The 15,543-nt window shown below is 42.0% G+C and overlaps 1 long non-coding RNA gene across 2 annotated transcripts in view; it reads right to left on the reverse strand.

Moving 5' to 3' along the window:
- Positions 1 to 1,506: 1,506 nt before the first annotated feature.
- The window catches only part of LOC149747966 (uncharacterized), a 298,930-nt gene continuing 284,893 nt past the window's right edge, over positions 1,507 to 15,543 (reverse strand). For both annotated transcript variants that reach the window (XR_016394885.1, XR_016394886.1), the window contains 2 exons: positions 3,210 to 3,311; positions 1,507 to 1,905 (listed from right to left, as the gene is read on the reverse strand). This is a non-coding gene — a long non-coding RNA (uncharacterized LOC149747966). The remainder of the gene's footprint in view (positions 1,906 to 3,209; positions 3,312 to 15,543) is intronic.

The raw sequence follows: 15,543 nt of genomic DNA on the forward strand, positions 1-15,543 counted from the left end.
GCCCCTGCGTGTTCCTCTGTCCTGACGCTGGCCCTTCCTGCCCAGCTCCTTCCCACACCATCCAGGGTCCCCAGGAGCGCCACACCAGACCCCCTTACGGAGCTGGCAGCTGCACAGGCTCTGGCCCTGCTGGCTTCCTTGGGACCCTCCTCTTTATGAATCAGCTGACTTGAAGATAAGGAGATTATCTGGGTGGACCTAACCTAATTCCATGAACCCTTTAAAAGCAGAGTGTCTTCTGGTCAGAGACTTGACAGGAGGGAGATTCAGAGTGCCATTACTGGCTTGAGGATGAAAGATGACACACTGAAAAGACCTGAGAACAGCCCCTAGGAACTGAGAGCAACCCCTGGCCCACAGCCAGCAAGAAAAGAGGACCTCAGTCCTACAACCACAAGGAAATAAGTTCTGTCAATGACCAGTGAGCTCAGAAGAGAACTCCAAACCCCAGTGAGAACAGCAGCTGACACCTTGATCTCAGCCCAGTGAGACGCTGAGCACGGTATCCGATAGCCCCAAGCCCACACATCTGACCTACAGAAACTGCGAGATGATACATTGTGGTTTTAAGGTGCTAAGTGTGTGGTAATTTGTTTGCAACAATAGAAAACGAATGCACATTTGTTCACATTTTGGCGGCTTTGTGTTGGTAGCTGCTGAGACCCTGCTCAGCTCTGCTCCACGAGTCTTCACATTCTGGGACCCATATTGAAGGAGCTTCCATATTTGGGACATTCATATGACAGAGGGAAAAGAGCAAGTGAGGTCACAAAAGCCCATGATGCCTCTTAAAGTATGTAGTGTTCATCACATCTGCTCACACTCCAATGGCCAAAGCAGGCCATACAACCAGGACCAAAGGTGATGGGGCAGGATGTATAATCTTCTTACAGAAAAGGGGAGATTGAATAATATTAAAAAACAATGCAATCTATCACCATGGGCTGTTATAACTGTGGCCTAATTGGAAAGAGCAGAGTCTTTGGTGTCAGAAAGTCTTGAGTATGAATCTTGGGACCACCACCTTACTGGCTGTGTGACCATGGGGAAGTTAGGAAATTCCTCTGAGCCTTGGTCTCTTAAATGGTAAATACCTATCTTACAGGATTGGTGTGAATGTTAAATGTACCAATATGATGCCTGGTAGACACTCTAATATGTGTTGATAAATATTAGCCTCAGACTCTTACCTCAGGGATTAACCAGAATGCAATTCTTCCAAAGGAGAAGTCAGGGAAAGGAAGCCACATCTAAACACACCTCCTTTCCCCCATTTTCCTAATAAAACTAATGCAGAGTCCAAAATATATAATTCCTTTATACACTATATCTCTTTGAATGTTGTAGTAACAAATGGCTTAAAGGGAATATAATATTACTCTTCTGAATGGAATTGTTGAACGCAATCAATATCAGAGGTGGAATTACTTTATAATTACCTTTCTAAACTGATGATTCACTTTAACAGCTATTTTTGGCTTATGAAAATGTTGTCATAAAGCCACAGTTATTACAGTTGGAAAACTGACAAATCAAACAGTCAATAATACTTTGTCCTCAGACCATATAGACTTTCTTTTTAACTTGCCCAGGTAGTTTTAAACACTATTTCAGGTTTCTAGTTCACAATTATCTCTTTTAAAGTAACTATTGATATTATTAGTTGTTATTTTTTAAGCCCCAATCCATTATTTGGGGTTTTAACTTTTTTTTAATCACATAAAAAATAACCATCTCTCTCTCTCTCTCTCTCTCTCACTCACACACACACACACACACACACACACACACACACACACAGTTAGTACACTTTCTTCAGCAGAAGAAAAAAGTCACGTCTCTCAAAAACTTACCAGATGAAGACAACTGCAGTCAACGTTTTGGTGTGTCTTCCAATTTTTTTTCCTGAATAGATAAATAGATAGACTTTATGACTGTATACATATACACATATATAGTATATGTTTGTATTTCTGTGTATTTACATATATTTCTTTCACAAAATGGGGTTATATATTATATTCTATTTTTAAACTGCTTTTCCATGTAGTTATATTCATATATACCATTGCTTTAATGATCTTGTTTAATGATTTTTTAAAATTTATTTGTGGTTGTGTTGGGTCTTCATTGCTGCAAGCGGGCTTTCTCTAGTTGCTGCGAGAGTTGTGGTGTGTTGGCTTCTCATTGCAGTAGCTTCTCTTGTTGTGGAGCACGGGCTCTAGGCATGTGGGCTTCAGTAGTTGTAGCGCATGGGCTCAGTAGTTGTGGCGCACGGGCTTAGCTGCTCCGCGGCATGTGGGATCTTCCCAGACCAGGGATCGAACCCATGTCCCCTGCACTGGCAGGCGGATTCTTAACCACTGCGCCACCAGGGAAGTCCCAATGATTTTATATTTATTTTTCAACCAGTATCTTACTATTGAATATTTAGATTATTTGTTAATTTTCTATTATCTACTCTCTGAAACAGAGCTTCCACTAGCCCATATATATGAATTAGAGGAAGTCAGGGTGTAAGGCTTGCTGGCCAAGGAACCTGTCTGATTTCAGCCCTACTCACCCCTCTGATCAGATCCCACATATGGCAGCTCTGCTCTTAAATTTCCAAATGTATACTGGAAATGTTAGAGAACAATAGACATAGAATCTCTCTCAGAATGGATGAGCCTTTTCTTGAAATTTCCAGCCATTCTGTATTATCAAGAGTTGCCATACGGTATGTAACAGTATCCACATCTTGGTTTATTACCTGCCCCTCCTATGACTTGTCTTTATTGACCTGTTAATTTCTCTGTGAAAGGGCATCAGAAGTGATTAAAGTGCTAAGACTTTACAGGTCAGAGATGCATAGAGCACCCCCCGCTTCCACTGTCATCACAAAGGTGCTCATGATTAAAGCACTCAGGTGATGTCTCTTTTTATATTTTGAAAACAAAAATGGAAAAAGAGAGCCTTGTGTTCTGATTCTTCTTTTGCTTCAGACCTAGAAGATGATTGCTCATAAAGTCCCCAAAAGAACTGGCAGTAATGACTCTCGACAGCCCTGAATGAAGCCATTGTTACAGAAACATGACTGCCTTTATGGGTGAAACAATTACATTTTTTTTATACCACATGGAATTAAATGGAAGTCTCCATCTGCCTCTGTTAAGAGCTCCCTTTGGAGAGACTGGTAGCTAGTTAGCCAGAAGCCAGTGGACACTGACCTCTAGCCCAGACCCCTGGTCCCAGCCTTCCGTTGTCTCCTCCTGGGCTCCGACCGCAGCTCTCCTCATGAAAGTGCTATTGTTGGTGTCTTCAGAGAGAAGCTGTTAAAGGAAAGGGAAGATTATTTGCAAGTGGGTAGGAAAATGTTCCAACAAAAGAATGAAATGATTAGCTTCCTTCTATACATCAGCACCAGCCCTGTTGCCACATCTTCAGGCTGTAGTGAGTGAGGAAAACAATGACATTCCTGATGCAAGGCAGAGTCACCTGCAGCCACTGACCAATCACAGGTAAGGCTTCTTAACCTGATCTGTGCTGTATTATTTTGGAGGGGAGATCATGGGTTGCCCATTTCTTATAGACAATTTGACATTGTAGACAATTAGGAAACATGATCAGACAAATGGACGATTGGAAAAACGTGTACAGCAGAAGGATAAAAAGAGAACATCTGGGCATGCCCTTCGTTAGCTGTAAATTAGCTGATAGCTTTGTCCAAGAGATGGATGATGGGGCTTCAATAAAGGGATGAGGCTTCCTCATCTTCGCCTTGAGGGGAGACTTGAAGAAAGGGAGCTGGTGGGTTTGCTGAAGAGCTGGGAACGTCTGCATGAAAAACGGATGCCACAAGTGAAGGAAAAAAGTGTTTATTTAAACAATGGAGGTAGTGGGATGTGGAGAGGGACCAGAGTTAGAGGAGTGAGAAGGGAGAAGAAAAGGCAGAAGACATAAGATTGCATTTTGAGGTCTTTCACAAACTCCCTGGCTTCTTACCTTTCTATGTTGTCTCAGGTCTAACACTCTAAATAACACTGCCCTTAGGAAGCTTCCTGCTCCCAGCCTGAGTGAGATGCCCTCATCGAGGCTCTTGGAGCTCCCGGTGTCCCCTCTTATTTCAAAGGACTGCAATGGCCTAGGTTGGCTTCTCTGAGTGTCCAGTGGACTCTGAGCCTCGTGAACTCAGCGATGTGCCCGCTTTGCTCCCTGCTGTGGTCTAAGCATGGGGAACGATGCCTGGTGCATAGTTACTGTTCAAAAAGTATGTTGGATGAATAAATTTCAGGGGGGAGGGTGCAGAGATCATAAGCAGAGAGGAGAGCCTGATTAGAGAGGAGTAGGTTCTTGGGGATGGCCGGAGTCCACAGGTAGAGAATTGACACAGTCTGGGAACTTAGAGAAGCACCGCAGAAGGAATGGGTGGGTAGCAAAAGATGGAGCTTCAGTGGTGAGCAGGCTTGATCACTAAAGGGCCCTTTAAACCATGTGAGAGAGATTAGAATTAATGTCGAGGGCAGTGTGGAGACACACGAACAGGAGAGTTGGGAAGCCATGTGATTAAGTTTGGATGCTTAGAAAGAGGAATTTTGCTGCAGCCTGGAGAACAGATTCGAGAGGGGCCAGCATGGAGGCAGGGAACCCGTTTAGAGACTGCTGCAGAAATCGATGTGAGATATCATCGTGGGTTGAACCATAATAGTGCAGAAAGGATGGAAAAAGTGGTGGAATTTAAGAAATATTTCAAAAGTAGAATTGACAACCTTGATATTGATTAGGGAATAAAGAAGAAAGAGAAGTCAAGACTGGTATCTTTGTTTCAGGCTTGAGTAACTGGATGATCAGTGGTACCATTCGCTAAGAAAAAAGAAAGAGAAAAAGGAGTATTTGTTTGCATTTTTGTAAATTCAGGCCCAGGCAGGTTGATGTCGATGTGTATGTGGAATATTCAAGAGGCAGTTAGATAAGCGCATCTTGAGAGCTCAGGTGGAGAACAGGGCTGGAGAATCAGAGCTGGTGGTCGTGGACATAGAGGTGGTAAGGAAAGCCATGGAAATTGATGAGGTTGCTTACAGGAGGGCATAGAGGGAGGAGACAAGAAGACTCAGGACTCTGAAGAACAGACACACTTTTTAAAAGGCAGGAGAAAGGAGCCTAAAAAGAACAATATGATGAAGTAGCCTGTGAGATAAAGAAGGGTCACAGAAGCTGAGGGGAAGATTTATTTCAAGTAGAAGAAATGGTCTAAATATCAAAGTCTACAAGGAATTAGGTTGACAACGGAGGCACATCTATCAAATGTAGCACCAGGGCAGTAATTGGCAACCTTGATGCAAACAGCTTCAGTAAAAGTTTGGGGGCAGAAGCCGTATTACACTGGGTTGAGAAGTGAACAGGAAGTAACAACATAAATACAGTGAGTGTGGACAAATATTTCAAGAAGTTTGACAGTAAAGGGGCAAGTATGCTTACAGTTTTCAAAGCCCTTAATCATTCAACCTTTATAGGAAGAAATAATGGGCAACAGTGGCCTAAGGAAGAGCAAAGAGCAAAACAGATCCCCCAGAGAAAAAGAGATCACTCCCAAACCTTGAGGTGGTGGTCCCCCAGACAGAAAGTGGGGGAAAGTGAGTTTGCTGGGAAAGTTCCATTTTATTTTATTTTTTAAAATATTTATTTATTTATTTTTGGCTGCGTTGGGTCTTCGTTGCTGCACGCGGGCTTTCTCTAGTTGCCGCAAGCAGGGGTTACTCTTCGTTGCGGTGCGCGGGCTTCTCACTGTGGTGGCTTCTCTTGTTGTGGAGCATGGGCTCTAGGCGCGGGGCTTTCAGTAGTTGTGGCTCGTGGGCTCTAGAGCACAGGTTCAGTAGTTGTGGTGCACAGGCTTAGTTGCTCTGCGGGATGTGGGATCTTCCCAGACGAGGCCTGAAACCCGTGTCCCCTGCATTGGCAGGCAGATTCTTAACCACTGCGCCACCAGGGAAGTCCCGGGAAAGTTCCATTTTAAACTCTGGTGTGTTGGATGGTGTTTTGCCATGGAAAATACACAACGGCAATGGGAAACAGAAGAGTGGAACTGACAGAGGTGCCCTAGCTGAGATGGACACTTACAGAGTTCTCTGCAGTAGTGGCAGCCGAGACAGCCCACAGGAGTAAGACTCCCAGGGAAAGAATGTGAATGAGAGGGACAAAAGATGGAGGACAGTCATGACAACCGTCCACTGATATTTGTCACCTAGGAAGTAGATATTTTTCCTGACTGGACAACTGGATAAGGAAAGTCAAGTCATCATTTCTATGCAGACTTTTTAACCTTTACTAAATTATCTTATGTATAAGGGAAATCTAAACTGCTTATTTCAAGACAAGTTAACCCTCCCCCACCTCCACCCCCAGAGTATAATTGCGAGATACTCTTGACTTTACAACTTGAAGTGTATTCAGCAAAATTTATTCCGATGCTTTTAGCATTTTCTGTAATATGTAATTTCTATGAACAATCTATTTCTCACCATCAACTACTATTTTCTATAATGAGTAAATTGATGAGGAATGCAAATATAAAGTTCACCCCAGCCTCTCTCAGGATGAATGCTGAAAGGTGTCGTGTGTTTGGGCAACAGCCAGGGTGTGAGTGATGAGGTTAAAGTGCTGTGAAGCGCTATGTTAAGAAGCCGAAGCTAAAAAGGGGGGTGGAAATCAGATCCCTGCAGGTCTTTAATATTCTGCTAAGTAATTTTAGCTTCATTATGGAGACAATGGAAAGGCATTGAGTTATTGTGAGTAGAGGAGTGAGAGGCTTAGATCTGAGTTTTAAGAAGGTAATGGTGGTAATTAGTAGGCTCCTACAAATATTTGTTAACTGAATGGAGAAAATGATGACTGAAGGCTAGGGGATCAGATAAAACGTGCTGTTACTATTTGGGAGATAATGGGAGATACGGTGAAAGGTCTCCCATTAAATGAAGTCAGGGACTGAATTTGATCAGTCATTTGCTTTAACAAGTAGGGAATTAAGAAAAGATATATACACTTTCCTTAGAGATTATATTTTTAACCTAAGACATATATGAGTACCCTCATCCAGCAGTTGTATAATAGAGTGCCACGGCCCTTCCTCTGAGCATCAGTTTGTTAATTGGAATTATATCATTTTTCTTACGTGAGCCACACTCATGTTTCCATTTCTCTAAATTGCAGCAAAGAGCAGAGTGCAGAATCTTAAAGACATGTTTACAAACTTTTCCCAATTCTGTTTGGTTCACCTTTCTCATACTTATTTGAATTATAATATTTTCAGCCACTCACTCTCACCAAGTCTTCCCAAAGAATTACAACTTAGTTTTCATAGGAACAGCTCTCTTTCACACTCAGGTTTCATTGGTTTACATAATATTTAATTAAAGGCTGTAACATATTGAAAAGTACAACTGCATTGACTGGCTTGCGAACAAGATACAACTGTTTCTTGGTAAACATACAACTAAATTGACGGGAGCAGGAAAGTTTAGTGCAGCAGACAATCTCCTACTAGTCTCCAGTGATGAGTGTGAAAGAGGATCGGAAAGGGCTGTTAATGAGGGGATTTGGCTAATTGGGGATCTGTTAACAGAGCTTCCACTGTGATGATGTGAGCTAGAGCAACAGCAGTGGAAAAAGACAGGACAGGACAAACTGAAAAGACATCAAGACACCAGCTTTGGAAATAAACAGGCTTGAGTTCAAACTGTGACTTTATCACTTAGCTGTGAGCCCCAAAGTTTCTTTTTTCTTACATATAAAACAAAAATAATGCAGTGCACTGAAAGATTGATTGGGAAAACGCAGCTAATGTACTTAGCGATGTGCCTGACACAAGTAAGGAATCAGTATGATATTATCAGCAGAATTTTATGTTGAATTGAGGAAAGTGAAGCCTCAGACATGATTCCCTATTGTCTACCTTGCCTGAATAAAAGATAATAAGATTAAAAATCTAATACCACTAACTGAAATAGGAAAACCAAGAGAAGAAATAAGAGAATTGAACATGTTTTCAGGCTGAGGGGAGGGAGCAGTAGCAAGAGAAATTTTTTTAAAAAATTAGAAATCAAGAGTGGTTTTCTCTGTTGTATGAGATGGTAGGTGGTTTTTGCATTCATCTTTGTTCCTTTCTGTATCTTCCAAATTTTCTACATTGAGTGTATAAATACTGGACTCAGAGAAAAACACTATTTCCTTCAACATGAGATATGAGATTGGGGATAGTCTAAGAGATAATGTTCCAGAAAAAGTGGAATGGTGTGGTATGGGAACACAGGTGGAGAAAAAAAGCTTAGGAAGGGGACAGGGACATTTCTCCCACTGAGGAAAGAAAGAAAAGAGAACAAATGAAGGTTTAGAGAAGTTTTAAAATGGACGTAAGAAAATTTGAGGAAAATCACATCATTTGGCCTCTACATTTTTAAGTAAATTAAGAGGCAAGGTAGTTTGCTAAAACTGAGAAGGGAAGATAGAACTGGAAATATGGAAAGAGTAAAAATGGTTTTAAAACTTCATATGAGGAACAGAAAAAGATTTAATTTGAAATTAACACAAATCTTTCCAAAAAGCCAGGAGGCCCAGCTGAGGGTGGATAATATGCGTGAGTTGTGGAGCCAGAGGCCCAATTATCTCCGTTGCCACAGTTGACTGTGTGCGAACGGCGGCGGCAGTTCGAACTGGCCAGGCAGGTGTGGGAGAGTCACGGGTGCGGAAACCTGGGGGAACCCTCACTCCACCAAGCCTGTTCTTCTTCCTCATCTCTCGCAGGCAACTACCACCGTGCCCTCTGTTGCTTTTCGCAGAAACCTTGGAATCATGCTAGATTTCTCTCTCTCTTTTACGAACCCCCATCTAAACAATCCCCAAGTTCTGCCCACTTTTTCTCCTAACACTTTTCCACCTTCACTGTCACCACAGTTGCCACTGTCATCCTCTTGCCCTACCTATTGCCTTGGCCTCTAACTGCTCTCCCACATCTGCTCCTGCCTCGCTCAGTTCCATTCTTTGCATTGTCTTTGTCTTTAAAAAAACACATCAGGTATTGTTTCACCCTTTTAAGACCCTTAAAAGGCTTCTGATTTCTCTTAGAATAAGGAGCAAAGTTCTCAATACAGCTCACCAGGTCATTATGATCCGGCCCCTGTGACATCCCAGACTCACCTGGCAGAGACCCTCCTCTAGCTCTCTATTCTCTGGGCACATGGACCTTCCCTTTCCTCCTCAAAAACAGGGAGACAATAAAGTGACCAACAGAGACAGAGATGGGGGCGGACTCTCATATAATCAGAAGCTATGGATTTCATAAGGAAGAGAAAAATAAAGAAAATTAAATTACATTTTAAAATACCAAACGAAGACCGAGCACTGACCCAAAGGGTTTGAATAATTCAAACTAGTAAGAAAAACGGTGATGTTTACGTATTGACTGGCTTTCCCTTACACCCTCCACCCTGGCTACCCAGTGCTTAGGGACTTGTGGGGAAGTTCAGATCTGTTTTAGGGAATAAAACCCAGATGCTTCACAGACACCAGACCCTCCAAGACAATTGTCTCTGAGCACTTTCCTTGGACGTCCCAAAGGCATCTCAACACCAGCAACTCCCTCCTCCCCATCTACCCCCATCCATCTCCATAAGCCACACTTGTGCCGAGCAGAGCTGTCCTGGTTCCTCCCACACCTGAGCCTACTGACATGGCCCTGCAGTCCTCTCTCAGCCAGGCTCTCAGCTTGTCTGGATTTGGCATCTGTCCCCAGCCTAATTCCCTGTTCCAGTCCCCCCTCCCATCCATCCTCCTCTCAGATACTGGGCTGGTCCTTCTAAAATATCAACTTGCTCCCATCACTCTCAGGATGAAAAAGAAAAAAGAAGAGGAAGTAGTAGAATGTAAGAAAAAAAATATGCTGACCTTGACCCCAAGGAGTAGGGAGGGAAAAAGGAATGACCTCTGAAAGTATTGTGATTCAAGTGGGCTTATCGGCAAAAAGCCAAATTTTAGTTGGTTGCACTCTTAGATTTTCATTCATTTAATCAGATAATATCATAAGTTCAATGCTTCTCTAAACGTCTGAGGCATTGAAGACGATGCATACTAGTTAGTACAAAAGGGCAGACTCTTTCTGAAATGAGCCACAAATTTCTGCAAAGCTTAAGTTATCTTCCACACAAAAATGTCAGAAAAAATTCTCAGGCCTTTTGTTTCATGAGAGTAGTATAACACTTAGGATGGTCACTGAAGAAAACAATCCCTTGGAAACTGGTTGAAACACATTTCCCCACTGGGTGGGTGACTCAACCCTTGTTCAGCAGGGCCACAGGGACAAGTTTTTGCTGCCTCAAGACCACATTATACAAACTGGGTGATCAAAGTCCTCTTTTCTAGTGGGCAGAGGGCTTAAAAAACCATACCTCTCAAACAGCACGTTTGTTTAGCAAAGAGCCTTAGGTGCAGGGACCATGGGAAGGGAGCCTCTTTCTGACTTCTTTATGTAAATGCCAAAACACTTTCCAAATGTTATGAACTTGAACTGCCGTTTTTTGACAAGTGAACAGTGGTTTTCAGGCAGCTCCTCAAATTACAGTCCCAGACCTGGTAAATAAAGGCATTCAGGAGTTGTCTAGAATCTCAGGCTGCACATATCATTTGTCTAAGTAGATGATTGATATCCCAGCCTGAGCCTAAACTGGGTTCAGACATCCTGGAAGTGTACAAAGGGATATCCCAAAGCGTCTTTTGGAGAACTCAGAACTGTCTTGTTTTTCAAATAAAAAAATTTAAATTGAAGTATAGTTGACATACAACATTATATTAGTTTCAAGCGCACAACGGAGTGATTTGACATTTATATACATTACAAATTGATCACAACAGTGTAAGTCCAGTAACTATCTTTCACCTTACAAAGTGATTACAGTATTATTGACTATATTCCCTATGCTTTACCTTATATCCCCATGACTTATTTATTTTATGACTGGAAGTTTGTACCTCTTAATCCTCCTCATGTATTTTGCCCAACCCCCATTCCCCTCCCCTCTGGCGATCACCAGTTTGTTCTCTGTATCTATGAGTCTGTTTCTACTTTGTTTTGTTTGTTTGCTTTGTTTCTCAGATTCCACATATAAGTGAAATTGTATGGTACTTATCTTTCTCTGACTTATTTCACTTAGCATAATACCATCCAGGTCCACTCATATTATCATGTTATCGCAAATGGCAAGATTTCATTCTTTTTATGGCTGAATACTATTGCATTTTATATATATATTTTTTTCTTTATCCATTCATCCATCGATGAATACTTAGGTTGCTTCCATACCTTGGCTATTGTAAATAATGCTGCAGTGGACATACGGGTGCATATATCTTTACAAATTAGTATTGTCATTTTCTTTGGATAAATATCCAGTAGTAGAATTGCTGGATCATAGGGAAGTTCTATTTTTAATTTTTTGAGGATCCTCTATACTGTTTCCAGAAACATATCTGCAGTTAGAATATAGGAATGATTCTCAGTACACTTTGGTAGCTGTCTTCTGCTCAGCATCGTGAATCATAACTGGATGAAGGAGGTGAAGGAGGGGGTTGGAGAGGGAGAGAGAGGAGTTGGAAGCTTGATTTGGCTTTTAAGACACCATGACCCAGAGGATAGTGGGGACATCCCCTCTCACCTCACTCCAGACCTTCATGCAGCTTTAGCACCGCAAGAGACATTTAATGACCTCACCCAGTGTGAGATGGATGATTGGGAGCCATCCGGAGCCACATGTGGCCAGAGGGGACTTGTCGGGAACTTCACAGTAGACTGTGAGCAATACTTGTTGTAGAGGGTCATTCTACAGGGAGAGTAAAGTCTAAGATAATTCATAAATTTCTGGCCTGGGGACTTCCCTGGTGGTCCAGTGGGTAGGACTCCAGGCTCTCAGTGCCAAGGGCCTGGGTTCAATCCCTAGTCGGGGAACTAAGATCCCACAGGCCACACGGTGCAGCCAAAAAAGAAAAAGGAGAGAGAGGCTTCAAACATAACTTTCTGGCCTGGCCAACTGGTAGGTGTTGGGTGGTGGTGCCACTTCCTGAAATAGAGAACAGAGAGAAGCAGATGATGGCCAGTTCAGTTTTGGAGATGTCAAGTTTGAGATGACTGAAATCTCCCAGGGAAGGTGTCAATAAGGCAGTTAAGAGCTTTAGAGAAAGTCTTGGGTAGCGCTATACATTTAGTGCCATTGGTTTAGAGATGTCATTTGAAGTAATGGCTATTGAGGAGATGGTCCAGAGAAAGTACATGAGGAGAGCCAAAAAGACAGGAAAATCCTAACATTATCCATATTAAAAAGAGGAGCAAAAAGTGAGCTTAATAGAATAATAATTGAATAACAGGGTAAGCCCAGGGGTGTAGGAAGGAGATCTGGAAAGTTGCTACCCAAAGAAATCCCACTTATAACTTAATCTACAGGGTCATTTTTGGAAAATTATACCACTTCTTTGTTTCTAGATCTTCCCTTTCAGAGAAACTGACCAGAGAGTATTAAATCTGAAATTGTACTTTCAAGTAAAAGAAATAATTGTTAGGACTTTGCTTTAAAGATATAAATCAGTGAGTAGTTAAGCCAGGAAATAATAAACAGTCATTAGCGGAAGCATGGCAATGTAAGTCCTAGAAACTTTTTAAAAATTGATTGTCCAGTAAGACACCAATAGCATATAGATGCACATTAATTGGTGCTTATAAAGTGATTAATCTCTTTATTTCCCCTCCAGTCATTTGAAATGTTCTATAAGATGCCCTACTGAAAAAAGGTAATATTTTAACAGGGACTTTACACGGGCTTTCATTTTGCAAAGTTTTAGAGTGTGGTGGCACTCTTCTTGGCATCATAATTCAACACCAGCCTACTTCAAATCAGATGTTTATATGTAGGTTCAGAAGATATGCAGGACCATGAACTCCAAGACTGAAATTTCAGAGTGTAACTCTTTCATTTTTTAACTGGAAAATAAACAGACCACTACCTTCTTTGTAAAAGAGGTCCTACATGATAAATAATAAGGAGGACAGCTTTGCCAAGTTCCCCCCCCCCTTTTTTTACCATCTTTTCTAGAGAGTTTGTAGGTGACCAGTTGCAATGCATTTTGTAGTGAGAAGTTGTATTATTTCAAATATCCTCTGTAATCCTTTACAATAATTAAATGCTTATTCCTGCTATAGGTAAATAAATCTATTCCACAGATTTCTGCCTGTAATCTAGAAGCTTGTGGTGAGTGTCTTCTTTTGCTTCTGAAATTCTATACAGTTGACACATGTGCCATATTTAAACTCAGATTCTGCTATCTCTTCTCCTACTCCTGGTGAAATCATTATGCCCTCAGTTGATATTTCTCATTTTCCCTTTAATAAAACCACAGTGAATCTTTTTGTATGCCTCCTATGTAACAAAACCTTCAAGAATCAAATAGGTTCAATTTTGTCATGATTTCAATATGGTGAGCTTCATTTACAGTTGTTCTGGACATAACACACCTGGCTGGAATATACTTAGTCTGGATTCTACATTCATTTTAAATTCAATTTTAAATTGACAGAGGAATGGATAAAGATGTGGTACATGTATACAATGCAGTATTACTGAGCCAATAAAAAGAATGAAAAAATACCATTTGCAACAACATGGATGGACCTGGAGATGATCATACAGAGTGAAGTAAGTCAGACAGAGAAAGACAAATATCATATGATATCACCTATATGCTGAATCTTAAAAAAATGATACAAATGAACTTATTTGCAAAACAGACTCACAGACTTAGAGAATGAACATTTCTTCTTTCTTTAAGAATAAAGCAACCACTTACATTTGCCCTGATGTGAGATGACTTGGAGCTCCATGCCCAAGTCCCACATTCTCCAAGCTTTCTCTATGAGAAATCCTACCCACAGCAAGCATCTGTTCTCCAGAAGAACTTAAAAGGGATGTTGAAGAGGGTAACGTATGCAAACACAGTATTAATGGGTGTTCCACGTACATTTCTCACAAATTGAGTGGGTTGAAGACTACCGTGACTTCAAAGTTGGTTTCTCTGCTTAATTCCCAGAAGTTCCAAGTCATCCGTAATTGAATGAGCAGTCACTGCACCTGACAATTAGTTGACCCTATTTCCTCTTTTCTTGTCTGCCACTGGCTGGTTCTAATGATCTTCCCATCTATAGGTTCAATCTTGCCCTTCTCAGGCAGGAAGTATTTTAAAAGCCTGGGGCACTTGATCTCTTTACAGTCATGAGAAGTTTGATATTAAATGTCTTGAAGGGATAGGTATAGCGGATTCACTTTGTTATAAAGCAGAAACTGGATTAGGAGCCAAGATGGCGGAGTAGAAGGACGTGCTCGCTCTCTCTCTTGCGAGAACACCAGAATCACAACTAGCTGCTGGACAATCATTGACAGGAAGCCACGGGAACTCATCAAAAAAGATACCCCACATCCAAAGACAAAGGAGAAGCCACAATGAGATGGGAGGAGGGGCGCAATCACAGTAAAATCAAATCCCATAACTGCTGGGTTGGTGACTCACAGAAGGGAGAACACTTATACCACAGAAGTCCACGCACTGGAGTGAAGGTTCTGAGACCCACATCAGGCTTCCCAACCTGGGGGTCTGGCAACGGAAGGAGGAATTCCTAGAGAATCAGACTTTGAAGGCTACTGAGATTTGATTGCAGGACTTCGACAGAACTGGGGGAAACAGAGACTCCACTCTTGGAGGGCACACACAAAGTAGTGTGCACATCAGGACCCAGGGGAAGGAGCAGTGACCCCAGGGGAGACTGAACCAGACCTACCTGCTAGTGTTGGAGGGTCTCCTGCAGACGCGGGGGGTTGCTGTGGCTCACCGTGGGGGCAAGGACACTGGGAGCAGAAGTTCTGGGAAGTACTCCTTGGCGTGAGCCCTCCAAGAATCCACCATTAGCCCCACCAAAGAGCCCAGGTAGTTTCCAGTGTTGGGTTGCCTCAGGCGAAACAACCAACAGGGAGGAAACCAAGCCCCACCCATCAACAGACAAGTGGATTAAAGATTTACTGAGGTCGGCCCACCAGAGCAACAGTCAGCTCTACCCACCACCACTCCCTTCCACCAGGAAACTTGCATAGGCCCCTTAGATAGCCTCATCCACCAGAGGGCAAACAGCAGAAGCAAGAAGAACTACAATCCTGCAGCCTGTGGAACAAAAACCACATTCACAGAAAGATAGACAAGATGAAAAGGCAGAGGGCTATGTACCAGATGAAGGAACAAGATAAAACCCCAGAAAAACAGCTAAATGAAGTGCAGATAGGCAACCATCCAGAAAAAGAATTCAGAATAATGATAGTGAGGATGATCCAGGATCTCGGAAAAAGAATGGAGAAAAGATTGAGAAGATGCAAGAAATGTTTAACATAAAGACCTAGAAGAATTAAAGAACAAACAGACAGAGATGAACAATACAATAACTGAAATGAAAACTACACTAGAAGGAATCAATAGCAGAATAACTGAGGC

This window comes from Delphinapterus leucas, chromosome 11 (genome assembly GCF_059928025.1).
Source record: "Delphinapterus leucas isolate spDelLeu-1000000601 "Yukka" chromosome 11, BTC_Dleu_Yukka2, whole genome shotgun sequence".
Taxonomy (NCBI): Eukaryota; Metazoa; Chordata; class Mammalia; order Artiodactyla; family Monodontidae; genus Delphinapterus; species Delphinapterus leucas.